General features: G+C 35.6%; 1 pseudogene; it reads left to right on the top strand.

Annotated features, from left to right (window-relative positions):
• The first annotated feature begins 253 nt into the window (after positions 1-253).
• LOC117286713 lies at positions 254-406 on the top strand (annotated as a pseudogene).
• Positions 407-15,765: the final 15,359 nt, after the last annotated feature.

The following is a 15,765-nucleotide window of genomic DNA, read 5'->3' as shown; positions in this document are numbered from 1 at the left end:
AAGCATGACTGAAACCCAAGAACTAAAATCAGAAGAAATGAGAGGAGGTAACAAAGCAGTTCACATTGAGAATGGCAGTAGATGGTATCCACTGAATGTAAGATGTATTTTAAATTTTTATTAATCACATAAAGTGTCTCCAAGTTTTTGTAACTATTCATAATGGTGAAGTGAATACACTTACATGGTAAACTTTATTTTTTATTTCTTCTTAGGGAATATCTCAGGTATTTATTACACTATCATAGTGCACTCCACTTCTCGGCCTTTTGGCTAAGATCAAGTGTAGTATCGAAGTGTAGTAACATTTTTAAGGGTTGTATTCTTTATTTGAAAATTTCCCATCAGACATGCTTATAAATTTATATATCTTTCGTCAGTGTGTGAGAACCTGAAGGTTCCTGATGTCTGAAGATGATAATTTTTTTAACATTTCCTAATTTTATGGACAAAAATTACCTCGTTTCTGATTTTATCTTCATTATGCTACTAATAAAATTGCCTATCTATGCATATACCCACTGGATATTTAAACTTTTTATTTTGCACATGGTCTGACTATAATTCACATGATAAATGCATTGTTTTGACATGATCCTCTTTTGTTTTTAATTGAGTGATAACAACTCACTTTCTATAGCATAAGTTTCAAGGTGTCTGGATCTCACAAATATCCTGGGAGTTAGAAAAGAAAACATCTTATTTACAGATGAGAAATCTGTAGCTTAGCAAGTAGAGTTTTCTTTCTTTTAAATTTATAGTTTCTAAATGAAAAACCTGAGACCACACCCTTGATATCCCAAATCAAGTGTCCAGTTTATATTCTAGCTTCCATATTCCAATGCATCCTAAATGTGAAACTTAAAGCCAATATTTCATTTATATTTGTCCAGGTCAAGGGTGAAAATTTTACCTCTACAAATATGTTTCCCTCTACATTTCTCTCACTTACAAGGGAGGGGAAATAATGATGAATAAATGAATTTTAAGCAGAGAGAAACACAAAGACATTTCTCCCTATTTTGAGAAAAAATAATTTAGTGAAATGCTTTTTGTAGTCAGTAGAAGATTTACATGTCTAAAAACAAAAAGTATACTTTCTCCAAAAAGGGAAGGAAGCGGCAGGAGTAGAAGAAACTTCTGAGCAGCAGCCATAAACTACAAAGAAAACCATAAGAAGCAGAAACTGGAAAAAACATGGGAAATTTCTGATATTTTCTGTGAAAAAGAACTTGTGGTTTCTTTACAAACCGGATCAAAATATCCAATCAGAATTGGGCTGCTATACAAGAAGATTAAACCCTAAGTATAAGCCTACACTGTCCTGTGTCTTTTCGTTTAGTCTTTTGTTAGTATTTCATTATATGTATATATGTATTGTGAGTTGTGCTGCTTTAAACATAGGTATGATGTATCACTATAAATGATGACTTAACTCTTTGGGGAAGATACCTAGAAGGGGTCCATCTGGATCAAACAGAATTTCTAGTTTCAGTTTTTTGAGGAATCTCCATAATGATTTCCCATAGTGATTGTAGTAGTTCACATTCCCAGCAACAATTTCGACGGGTTCCTTTATCCCAACAACCTTGACAGAAAGCTTTTTGAAATAGCCATTCTGACTGGAGCTGGCATCTCAATGCTGTTTTGATTTGCATTTCTCTAGTAGCCAAAGATATTGAACATTTTAAGTGCTTATTGGACATTTGTACTCGTTCTTCAGAGAAAGAAGGATACATGTGAGATATTGATATTGAGGCCATAATACTAAGTAAATCAGACACAGAAGACTAAATATATATTTTTTTAATAATGAGTGATCCAAAATGTATATCATTTAAAAAGGAAAACTGAGGAGAGATGGTGAGAAACAGGGATGGTGGACTTATGGAAATGGGAAAGGGACTTATGGCAGGAAGGAGATGGCACAAATAATTATCCCAGAGGAGCTAGATACAACAAATAATTACTTTCAAAAAATTGTAGATCATTTCTGAAACCAATCTTATTAAAGTTAACAATTAGAACTTTAGGTAATAGAATAAATTAACTGAGTAAATTATATAAAGTCTAGGAAATGTCATTAAACATTAGCCTGGCACTTGTGCAGATTTCAAGCAGGGGCAACAAAATGAGTGAGAGAATTTGAGCTTTCCAATGACCCACTGGGAGGATTTACCATCTGAGCATTATGAACACTTTTAAAAAGGGACAAAATAAAGGAAGAAACCTTGCTGCATTACAAATTAGACACAGACTCAAATGTTAAAAGGCAAAGGAAAAAACAAATTCCCATTTCAAAAATAGTGTTCTTCTTGCTGTCAGAATTTTACAACAAGAAGCTTATGAAAGAAATTAGAAACAGCATAGAAATTGGAATAGAGAAAGCACAAAGAAAGCTCAAAAAAGAATTTTAAAAGTCTAACCACCACTGTGTTGTACTTAACACAGTGACAGAATCCTTGAGAGTACACATTCACAAATATTTTTCCAATAATTATTTTTTTCAACCCAATTGAACTTAGCATAATGGTTTCAATTAAACCGTGACTTTTATATTGGATGCAGGTTCTTGTCTTTTCACCCTAAACCCCTCTCTTTACCACAAGTGATCTCCAGAGTAAATTAGAGAGTAATTGTCTTAGAGAATTTCTACCACCCCTTTGAATCTATCTGACTGTCTGAAATGCCTATGTATTTCCATTACACATACTTTTCTTCTACACAACTCTACTACGATTAAATTACTTGGTAATATTTCTTTTTTGCAAAATTCATTACATTCCAGAGAGAAAGTACTTTAAAAGCCCTAATCAACCAGACAAAACTAGCCTATAATTGCAGTATAAAGTTATAATTTCTATATCACTTCATTCTCTTCTACCTAACAACTCTTGAGTGTCTCCTATTTTAGGAGGAGAATACCAGAGTTATACATTAGTATAATTATAAGTTAACAGGATATACCCAGTTCTCTACATGTGAACGTAAGTTTCCTTTCCAAGAAAACCCTAATAATTATTCCCATGATTTTTAACATAGTGATTGAGCCCCCTAGAAAACACATTAGCATGCGCCTGCATTAGAACTTAGCTTGAGATATAAATTTAATACTTTTCGTTACTCTTATGGCTATTAGAGGTTAAGGAATTGAGCCTGATAAAAATAAGATAAACTCTGATCTCAATGAATCCACTTATAATAGGGATCACTCTAAAGGCTAAGTTGAAAACTGCAGAGGTAGATCATCTGCTAAAGTAGAAAGCTATATCGAGGCGCCTGGATTAAGAAGACATTCTTCAAATGCAAGCAGCTTCCTTCCAATGCTTTCACGTCATTATTTCATGCCTAGGAGCATGGGAAATCCTGCACTAACTTGTTTCTCCTGTTATTATTATTTATCAATTTTCAATGTATCAAGATGATCAGCAATTTAATATGATAAACTATTTGGATAAATTCCCAGTGATTCTTCTGAACAGATCTGTATGTTTAACCCATAGTCCCACTGACGTACTCATATCGGTGATGGTTTACTTTATGCGTCACCCTGACTAGATTCAAGAATGCCCAGATAGCTAGCAAAGTACTATATCTGAATGTACATGTGAGAGTATTTCTGAAAGAGAGTAGCATATGATTCAATGTATTCTTAGCATATGGTACACTAAGTAAACCAGATGACATCAGCTATGTGAGCAGGCATCAGTTTATGCACTGGTGGCCTACAGAGAGCAACAAGACAAAGGAGGAACAAATATGCCCTCTCTTTGAACTGGGATATCCATCTTCTACCCTCGGGCGTCAGCCAGCTGGACTTGTGGTTTTCAGGCTTTTGGATTTGAACCGGAGCTTCAACGGTGGACCACCCCCACCACCTCAGGCTTGAACTGAAACCACACCAACTGACTTCATTTACTCAATCTCCACTTTACAGACAGGAGATCATAGGATCTTCCAGCAATAGTAACTATATGAGCCAATTCCTCTAATCATCTCTTTCTGTCTTCATTATTACTGATTCCATTCCGATGGAGATCACTAGTACAGATGTTTCTACTGAATATAGGGTGTGGACACCTCCTTCAATGCCAGAGAAGACTCATAGTTACAGCTGACTTCTCCTTTATAAATTGCTAAGAAAATGATGACTCTAGGTATATAATTACTTCCCATCTCATGGTAAGGGAATCCCTAGAGGTTCAATGAATATGATTCCTGATACTATACACACAATTCCCTTCTCTATAAAGATGATACAAAGAAGATACAAATGAGTGACAACAGGGATTGTGTCACATTTTAATCACGGACTTCTCAGCCTATAGAACTATAACGAATACATTTTTTGGAATATAAATTACACATGCTACAGCATTTTGTTACACTGGTCCAAACAGATGGTCATCTCAGAAGAGATCTGTCCTAAATATTGAGGGAACAAAAATCTTTCAGCTCACTCAAATCTGATACTGAAGAAAGTTTTTGAACAATGTTTTCTGTCCTCAAACTTTGTTTTATACAAAAATCATGAAAATTGGCTAAATATATCTGCCATATATATTCTAAACTGACTAATCTTGTCAAGTTCAATCAAAGTGATAACCAAAGTTAAATTCTGAGACGTGAAGTGATCATAAAACTTGCACAGTACTAAAATAGTATCAGGACAATTGGATGCCTCCATGCAAATGCATGAAGGTAAAACCCTACCTCACACCATATGTAAAACTTCTCAAAGATCAATGGCCAAGGTGTAAAAGGCAAAACTATCAAACTCTGAAAAAGCATAGGAGGACAAAAAGCTAAACTGACCATCACCAACATTGAAAACTATGCTTCAAAGAACACCTGAAAAGCAGTGAAAAGACGATATTTGGAATAATAAAACATAATTCAAAATCATCTATTTGATAAGGGACTTGTTTCTAGACTATATAATCTTATAATTTGATAATAAAGTACTAATAACTATTTTTAAATGGGCAAAAGATCTAAACAGACATCTCTCTAAAGAACATATATAAATGATCAATAATCGCATGAAAAGTTGCTAAACATCATCAGCCATCCAGGAAATACATACAGAGTGAGACGCCACTTCCCATCCCAATAAAAAAGTTTTGTAAAAGGGAGAGATAATAGCAAGTGATAACAGCAAAGATAGAAGGAAATTAGAGTCCTCACCTTCTGCTAACAGAGATGTAAACTGGCGCAGCCACTTTGGAAAGCATATACCCATTTCTTAAATATTAAACAGAGATGTACCACTTGACCCAATAATTTCACTCCTAGGGATATAAAAAAATGAAAATGTATTTCCATGAAGAAAACTTATATATAATTATTTATAACATTACACAGCATAACCAAGGAGGAAAACAATGCAAACATCTACCAAGTGATAAGCAGGTACACCCAAATGTAGTGCATCCATGCAATGGAATATTTGCCTCCAAAAGTAATTAAGTACTATTACATGCTACAATATTTATGAATCTTGAAACTATTACTCCTAGTGAAGGGAGACAGTTATAAAAGACTATGTGTTTTAGGATCCCATTCATATGCAATTTCCTGAACAGGAAAATCTATTGAGACAGAGAGTAGATTCTTAGTTGCTTAAGACTAGAGATGATACAGAAAGCGTTAAAAGTTGATAGCTGAATGGTGCAATGTTTCTTCTTTGGTTGTTGAAAATGTTCTAAAATTGATGTGGAAACAATTACAAAACTATATAAATATACCAAAACCCATTAAATTCTACATTTAGTTGGGTGATAATATGTGTGCAGACTACATCAATAAAGCTGTATAAGGAAGAAAGGAAGAAAAGAGGGTGGTACGGAGAGAGGAAAGGAAAGAGGGACGGAGAAAAAAGAAATGAAGGAAGGAAGTAAAGAAGGTAAAGGAAGGATGAAAAGAAAGGGAGGGAAGGAAGGGGAGGGAGGGAGGGAGGTGCACAGAGCTAAGTATTCGGGTGGCTCAAGGAAATGCTCATGCTTACATAGAGAAAAATGCTACTACGTTATTCCTGCTAATCTGACTACAGTCCTTACAGTATTCTCCAGTGAACAAACTGATGTTCAGATAGCACAGGATAGTCACAAATTACCTAAAATCCATGCTCTGAGTTGGAAAGCTAACTAGGCTAAAATATTGGCTTCTCAGAGAGTAATGAAGTTAACTACAAGACTTGCAGGAGCCCGATATCTGCTTATTCCTTCACTAGAGCTACCGTTGAGCAAACCACCTGTCTTCAAGACATCAAATTAAGGATCCTGGATGGGAAAATAACAAAGCAGATTTACTTAGTCAAATCTATATCTCAAAGGAAAGCTTAATGAAAAAAATTAAAGAGAATTAAAAAACACCAAATGTTGTCCTGTTTCTTCAGCTTTGCACTCTCAATTATAGATTACTTTCCAATATAGGCATTAATGGAAAGTTCTTCCTAATACTAGCCATGAATTGCAAAGGCATCATAAAGAACAGAAGACACTAAGATTGTTTGTTAGCATTTTGTCTGCCATAGGAATAATTAGGCCATGCATACAAAAGGCATTTAATAAGTATTTGATTAAATGGAAAAGAAAGAGACTATAAACTAATTAAAAACAAGGAAATCTGCATATGTGTTTGTAAAAACTCTGGTTTCTACCAAATCTTGAATCACTTTTAATCAGAACTACCATGTAATCAGAGCTTTAAATATTACGTGTTTTCCCTTTTTATGACTTCTTCCTTTTAAAAGCCGAACTACTTCCCTGCAAGTAAAAAATACATTTTTCCCCAGCATTTTTGTATAAATTTGTTATAAAGACAAAATACCAACCTCCCATTCATTTTAAAATGCAATAACGATATTCTACTTAAACTCAATAATTGTTACTGTCAATAACAAAATTTTCTTTTCAATGATCAGAAATAATTCTTACCAGTTTCCTCTTTGTAAGAATATTTTGACCTATCTTGTACTCTAAATAACTATTCTGAACACAATGATACATGGTGTACTACTGCTATACCCTTATTTTTTGTTAAGAAACTTTGTTTTATTTTTCATAAAATAAAAAAAGAATTATTAATACTGTCAATACTGCACAGTTTTCTCTTATGACCAAACTAATCTTAAAGTGATAAAGAAGAATCCAAACCAAAGAAAACTGAGGAAGGAGGATTTTAGAGGATAAATTCAATTTAATTACAAAATTGAGGGAAAAGCCTTGGAGATTGAAAAGCTTGAGGGAAATGCATTGAATTCGCTCAATAACTACTTGCTTGATCTTTTTTTCTTGATGCTGCTGATGATTCACTCTGACATTTCCCCCAATTTCTCTTTCTGCCTTACTACACGATATCTGACTCTGGACTACCACATGCAATCAGTCACCTCTTGGGTACCTTCCCCTCTAGCCTCACTCCGGCCACACCCCTCCCAGAGGGCAGCCCACTTTCCTCATCCTGTATACACGTGTGGATTTCATTTCTCCAATTATTTCTACAGAGTCAGGAACTTTGCTATTGTTTTGTCAATCAAAGACCCAAAGCAGGATGCTCCTAGTGTCAGTTGCCATCGAGGGGTAAGAGCTAGTAAAAACAAGTCAACCGAAATTGAAGATAATAACACTGAAATGTAGAAAACTTACAATCTGACCACTTAGGTATCCACTCAGGTCCGCATTTCCAATGCATATTTCTATCACACTGATTCCTGAGGTACATTAAATTTCTGGGTATATCTGAAGTTGGATTAATTAAGAGATTCAGGAATGTTTGCCGTAGTCAAATTATTACTTTAGCATTAAGCAATTAAAAGTGTAATCCAGAAAATAAGCCACATGAATATTTTGGTCTTCGGTGATCCAAACTGCCTTTCCTCAAGCAATCATACCATTAAAAATTAAACATTTATGTTTCACCCAATTTATAACTACAGTAAATATTAATCACATTATTGGTAGAACAGAGAGTTCAAAAGCAATCTGAAACTGGTATAAGAAAGTGGAGAGGTATTGTTTATTTAAATCACTTAAGTAAAGGTTACTCACAGATCTACCTCATGGGTTGTAGAGAAAAATCTTTAGATTCAAATGCCTGCCCTGCCACTCAGGATCTCAGTAATCTTGGGAAAATATTCATTTTTTAACCCTACTAAATTTTATCTGAGAATGAGTGCTAACATTACACACACTTATTTTAAGAATTAAAGGAGCTATAAACACAAATATTTAGGAGTACTTGAGCCAAAAAAGATTTTGGTAAGTGCTAAAAAATAAAATTAAATTACACCCTGTCTTGATTTGAGAAACTGTTTTGCCTTCCAATTCTCCTCCTTCTTTGGCTTCCATATGAATTCTTAAATTGTCATTTTTTTGTTTTTTGGTTTTTTTTGGAAATAAGTTTCTAGGTAATACATTGCTCCCCCTTCCTGATCCCTGACAATCTTTTTTTTTCTACTGTGCAGATTTGTCACTACTTAGACAAGCAGAGGTATTATAATGAAATTAAAACACAAAACAGTGTTTTGAGGAAGAAAAAGTATATCGGCTATTCTTTTAAGCTGCATATTAAGTAAGGAATGTAGTTTAAGTAACTACCAATTTAAAAGAAAATTTTGTTAGGATAAACATACTTAAATTTACAGGGAAAAAAGTGCAAACAGAGAATAAGAGAGAAAGAGACTTCAGGGTAGAGAAGACAGAAGTTAGAATAAAAATGGAGGAAATTACTGATGAGTAAAAATAGGACTAAATGGAATCGAGAATATAAATGGAAGGATTAGCCTTAATAAGAAAGAATGAATCTTCTGAGAAATCCAAATAAAGGAACTAATGATGATATAGAGGAAAAAAATTGTTTTTCTATACTGGGGATCGAACTCAGGACCTTATGCTTGCAAGGTAGGCACAGCACCACTGAGCTAAATCCCTGGCCCAAGAAGAATTTAACTGGAGAAAAATGTTGAAGGACTATGTTTTCAGATGAACCATGGGACACCTAGTTAAACTTGAATTTCAGATGAACAATGAATTTTTTTGTGTGTAAGCATCATATAAATCTTGCATGAGAAATAACTATAATACCCAGTGATTTAGCTCAGTGGTTCTGGTGTCAGCCACGCAAGTGCAAAGTCCTGAGTTCAATTCCCCGGTACAAAAAAAAAAAAAAAAGCTATGCTAAAAACTACTGTTTAATCTGAAATTCAAATTTATTTGGATTTCTGTGTTTTTTTTACTTGTTTAATCTGAGTACAATGAAGATCACTTTCATAATTTACTTATACTTGCTAAAGCCCCTTGTATGAAAATCCACTTAGAATAAAGTTTTAGGGAAGTAATGGAGACATGATGAGAGTAGAAAGGAATATAATAGCCACGGTAAGAATGACTGGCTCAGGACAGAACAAATTTATTTGGATTTCTGTGTTTTTTTTACTTGTTTAATCTGAGTACAATGAAGATCACTTTCATAATTTACTTATACTTGCTAAAGCCAATTGTATGAAAATCCACTTAGAATAAAGTTTTAGGGAAGTAATGGAGACATGATGAGAGTAGAAAGGAATATAATAGCCACGGTAAGAATGACTGGCTCAGGACAGAATTATTAAATAGGAGAGAAACACTGAGTTTTAGGTTAGAACGTTCACATTCTTTGATTTTAATTCAAATCTAAGGGATGTTTGCATTTCATTTTCCAGTCAGTAAAAAATCTAACACTCCTCCTCGTGCTCATTCTCCACACTTAGTTCTCCTCAAATGCTGTGAGCAGAATTAACTTCCTAAACATCCTTTGTCCCTATAAAAATAAAATCCTTTCATCTCAACCCCAGATGGAAGCAGTTCTGTTTTCTCTCACTGTATCTCAAATCGTATCATCAAATCTCCCCAGGATGTTCTAAGAACCACCTTTTTCCACTGTCTTTTAGAAGACTATTTCTTTCTGCCTGGAAAACTTCCCTTAGATCTGTGGTCCACTTCTGAATGTTTCTTAGCCTCCCGTGTCGATTCTCACCAATTAACAAATTCCTAGCCTGGCTGTTTCAGGCATCAGTATACTGATGAGTCTTCATTCCTGCCTTTTCAGCTATTGCATCACAGCTCCGAAGACAAGGTTTCTGAAAGCACGTTGTCTTCTCCCTACCACCAGGATCGACAGCTGGATGACTGGCACATCGCATGAATGTCTTCAGTATTTCATGAGGACAGCCTCGCAGTCACCAGTCTCCAAGACGTCACACCACAGTCACCATTTCATAACAGCTTTGCTATATTTAAAAATTGCACTTAACCCCAGAAGAGAAATATTTAATGGATACGTTTCAGAAACTATAGATGCACCGTGAAAGGACACACGAAAACTCTTTAGTCCTTGCAGGGGTTACGGCAATACTGAATGTACTTATCATGTAAAATCCAACAATAAGTGAAATATCTGATAAAGTAGGCTTTGAGAGGTTAAATAATTAGAAGGCTTTTTAGTAATTCCAATTTGGTCTCTGATTCAACACACCTAAAACTTCATTTTTGTCTTGATACCTCTGGGAACTATTAATGTTTATGACACTCAACCCCTTAACATAGTTGAACTATTCACGACGTATTAATCTTTTTAGGTTAGCAGAAAGTGCTGATGCATGAGAGACAGAAATGAGATTTATGTTGGAGAAAGATTTAAAACAATCACACTGTTCTCTGAATCTTTATGCTTTTCAACTAAAGACTCAAAAATGTTAAAGAACACATTTTTAGAATGTATGTTAAATTTCTCAACAGAAAAAAAAATTTCACTTCTGCAAGAACTCCAAAGGGCAAAAAAAAGTATTTTTAATTGCATAAAATAAATTCCTATTTTAAATACAAAAGAACCTTATTTTATCAGCACCGTAGGAAATGTGAGTGGAAGGTGGCTTGAGGTGGTGTCAGGTTCTCACGTTCTACACCTCTCACTATAGAGTAGTGGGCTGTCTTCAGCGTCACAACAGTGCCCTGCTACTAGGCTGCACCTGCCCAGTTTGAGGGGAAAGTCAAGTGGGAAAACTGAATGTTTTTCATTTCAAGTTATTTGTGTTTGTGTGGGAAGAGAGAGAGAGAGAGAGAGAGAGAGAGAGAGAGACCTTGTATCCACTTCTGTTCATAAAACATGTACATTTTAATACACATTATTTGATTAACATGAAATTCTAATTGTATTGAAGTAAAACAAGTAATTGCAACCCTTTATGTTTCTCTGTAAAATACCCTGAGCATTCTGTGATGTCTACAGACAGTATCTAAAAACTGGAAAGAGACTAAGGTTTTACTCCCAGGTCAGCCATTATTTCATGACGACCTTCAAGCAAGGTCCAGTTTCCTAGATTTAAATTTCTTCTAATACAAAACAAGAACTTGAGTTAGATCAAGTTTATTTTAAACTTTTTTTTTAATTTAAGAAAGCTACCTTAAAACAAAATCTCTCCAAGATTTTAAGCAAGTAAAAGGAAAACATCTTTGAATAGTGAGATATAAAAGGAAAAGCCAAAAGTAACCCCCAAAATTTGTTTTCAAAAGGCTTAATTTCCACTCACTGAGAACTCTACACATTATGTGCCATTTATTTTTATTTTAACTGTAAGGATAAGTTAATTTAAAAGCTTTTCTAGCATTACCAATAAATTATTTTATTCAATGCAAGTATATTACAATAAAGATATTGATAGTCTATTTACTTAATATAAACTTAATAATGTTAGTTTCAAGACTCAACATCAGTACTAGGAGACAATCACCAAGAAGCATCAGAACTGATTGATACTGGAGTAAAGAGGAAATTTTATGTGGTCAAACACCAGTAGGGGATACTTAGTAAGGAAACCCACAGTTTTGGCAAAGCAAAGGCTGTAAGTTTGCGTAATAATACAAAGAAGGCTTGGCCCTGTTGTAAAGCTCAGGTAAGTACAATAAGCCCACATTTCACAAGCTTAAATGCTTCAGAGTTGGTCATTAACATTGTAAGTACAAATTATTAAAAAAAAATATTTTTGCCTTGACAGGCAGAAACTTTCTCGACAAATGTTACAAATGGCCACCCACGTCAATGGCCACCAGCTACTGTGGCCTTCTGGCTTTTACCTTCCAGCTTCTGCCTTCCCCACTTTGATTCTCAAAGATCTTTCTACCTTTAGGAAGCCTAACTCTTAGGTCTATTTCTTCTCATATTTTCTTTGAGGGATTCTTTTTCCTGACTGAACTCAAACCGCTTGCTGATACAGAAAGTATTCTGAAGATTATAGAATCTCAAGTATAAGAATCTGGACTTGATTCTCTTATCAACTAAGCTTAGACAGTAACGATCTTGTAATAGACCAGAGGACTGAGCAATTCAAGACACAGTCACATGAAGTGTACAGGAAGGCAAAGTATATGACAGAGCCAGCGTGAAGATTCAGGAGCCCAATGGACATTCAGTCATAGTCATTAGAACCCTTTCTCAGTTGCACAGTACAAGTTTTACTTCTGAATTATAAACCAACAAAGTATGTTTGAAAATTCTCAGTTTCAAGAGAGGGTGGGGAAAAGTTTCCAGTGTGGTCTTCTATGTCCACTCATCCTTAAGAAAGGCCCTGTTTGGACCCTAAAAAATGTCAGAAAGTTGGCCTTGTCCTCCACCAAGGGAAATTTAAATTTAACAGCCCATTAAGTATTCTTAACTTGCCTGATTGTCTATGTGAGACTCCCACATTTCCCAGAGATAAGCACACATCTGTCTTGGTCGAGTTGTAGAAAAACTTCATTTTAGAGAGACCTCCCTGGCACTAGAAAAATAAGACTGTGGTAGTCCACGACAAGAAGTGGCAAAACCAATAGAAAAACTGCATTTTCACAGGGAATGCAGAGATGAAGTTCACCATTCAAGAATTTGGAATAGGTGGGGGAAGTTACTCCTATCACACACTCATTCCATTAAACTTTTTGAATTAGGAAGACCTCAGATCACTCTTATAGAAATAAAGTACATTACAGTAAATTAATCAAGTTGTGATTCCAATGACAGCTGTTTTTCCAGAAAATCAAAACAACTAATATCTGATATGCATTTTCTGCTCTGAGATCCCGTCCCCACCCTCAAGTGGCAATACAGCTATTCTTTATTTCTTCTTTCATTAAGAAACATACTAACTTTCCAAAAAAACTCTTAATCTAGGATATAAGGGCCTTAAGAATCTGGCCATTCTCCAAATCATGACAACAGTCAAAGACATTAAATGTTAATCGACATGGTGAGCAGAAAGCAATAAAAAACTTAGATCAGTATCATTAAAGTGTCAAATGCTTACCAAGAGAGGTTTGAAAATTATCTGTTGCTAATTTTCCATGAAGTAAGTACAGAAATTTAGACCACGTATGGTTTCTCTTATATGAAAGATGCAAGTTATAAATAAAGAGCAAAATAAAAAATAGATACAAGGAAGTGGGGAGATTGATCTTTCTCATATGGGAAGGGGAGCAAGAGATGGAGGGAGGAAGAGGATGCAAAAGAAAGCACAGGAAAAAGGAATCAAAATATTCCCACAAGGAGTGCAAGCATATGTACTAATAAAAGAAGAGACTGTATAGCAACTTGACAGCAAAATTGTATGTCTGTTGAACCTAATATTCAAAAATTTAAACTGGCATTTTGTATGCCTTTATACATTTATTTTTTTGTTCATTCATTTTCACTGTATATGAAGTCCCCAACTTATGAATGAGTCCATTCTGGGAGAATGTTTGTAAATCTGACAATGCAAGTTTTACACACCTTTGATGCAAATATACAATGTAAAATGTACACAACCAAACACACACAAAAATATACGGTACAGTAAAGCACACAGCAGCAGAGCTGTGAGCACGTCCAGCACACAAGTGAGCTGCTTCTGCCACTTGTTTGTTCGCATCTACAAATGTTCCTAATGCTACGTCCATGCTTAGCTGAAAGTTGGCAGCTTGAATGTTTGTAAGTTGGGGCTTACTGTATTGTACAAAAATGGTTTGTCTGACATAGATTAGAAGAGAAAAAACAAGACCTATATATCACAGAGAGTTTGAGAAGCATTGCCAAAAAGACAGGATTAATAAACTAGCCTATTTTACCACGGCCTGTAACCTAAGAATAATTTTTAAATTTGTAAAGGATTGTAAGGAAAAGGAGGGGACAGTGGAGGCGGAGGCTGCATGTGAGATAAAAAGCCTAAAATATTTATTATATGGCCCTTAACAGAAAAATGCATCCAACCCCTCTCCTAGACACCTTACTAAGACACAAATGTAAAACATGAGAAATAAAATACTCAAAAATCCAGGGCACTGTAACTTTGGTAAAATTTTTACTTTCCCACTGGTATAAGCATATTAATATCATCAGCTCTAGGATGAAGAAAAAGCTGGTACATCTGGCACCTACTATCATCAAAGAAGCAGCACAGGGCTTACTGGGCCTTCTTTGAATTGAAAGAAATACGCAGAACTAGCATGAAACCTGCTTAAATACACTTACCAAATAACCCATAATATTTCCAGTTTTTAATGACCTATGAAGAAAGAAAAGCCTGTTACTGGTCCGGGCTTCTCTGCTACTCAGACCCTATGATGTAGCAGTCCACAACATGAAGTACCGGCAGCAGAGAAGGTGGATGGTACATTTTGCAGGTGTATATATAGACGAATTACTGCAGAAACATGGATTCTGGAGTAAATCATACCTCTTGCTGCAGAACACCATTCTCCATTTGAGTTATAGCTTCTGCCCTGCACTAGACCCCGAACACTTGACATGAGTTACTGTGCATCCTGAACTGCTCATCATAAGTCCAACATTATCCAAACCATCAAGCCGTAAAGAGGATGGCGGCAATCCATCAGGAAGCAGATAAAAGGAAGTAGATCTGAGATCAGGAGCCAGAAGGTCCTGAAGGCACCACAGTGGCACGAGCAAGTGATTTCAATCCCTACGGTGTCCTCTTCTATTGCGTTGCCTTCTGTCCCTCACCTCACATTACTACAGCCTGTGGAGACATCACTGAGAAAGGAAACAACTGGGCATGGTGACCAAATTATTCTGGGAGATAACAGAAAACCACCCAGAAAGAGATGGCAGCTATAGATGGATCTGAAGGAAGCTGCTAAAAGGATATCCTCCTGGAGGGGAGACTTTCAGCAGTTATTAGTCTCACCTGAAAGAGGATGTTGCTTAAAAGATAAGAAAGAAGCCTACACTTATTTATAAGCAGCCGCTGACAACTTAGCTGAATAACCAGGCATCTGAAAAGAACAGGATTCAAAACAGTAGTATATAGCTACATATTGAGGTGGCCACAGGAGTACACTAAATTTCAACAGCATAAAAGCAGAAACCTTATTAAATCCAGAGACCTGGAATAGCAACTTAGCAAGAGAAATAAAACATGCCAGCACTTGCTGCCCCACATCCTCTGCTGCAGGAGGGGCAGTCTTCCATTCACAGGGATAAAGGTGATAAGAAAATCTCAGGAAATGCTATTAGCACAGACACTGGTAGTCCAAAATTCCACAGCCCTTGCAGGCTTACAGTCTAAATAGATAAAGAAGCCGGAAATCTGCCCAGTAGATGGTTTGGGAAAGGAGTTCACTTCATCTCCTAGCAAATCCCCAGGTACTCTAGCCAGGAGCCATACTGAAAAAGGGACCTGTTGTCTGAATTTGAATGGCTCTTGGGGTCAGAAACCTCTAAATATACCATTTCCAGGGCCTCTCAGAGATTCCA

The sequence above is a fragment of the Fukomys damarensis genome, unplaced genomic scaffold (genome assembly GCF_012274545.1).
Source record: "Fukomys damarensis isolate Sample0158 unplaced genomic scaffold, DMR_v1.0_HiC HiC_scaffold_2, whole genome shotgun sequence".
NCBI classification, from domain to species: Eukaryota; Metazoa; Chordata; class Mammalia; order Rodentia; family Bathyergidae; genus Fukomys; species Fukomys damarensis.
Note: the sequence above shows the minus strand (reverse complement) of the source record. Positions and strands in the feature narration are given on the sequence as shown.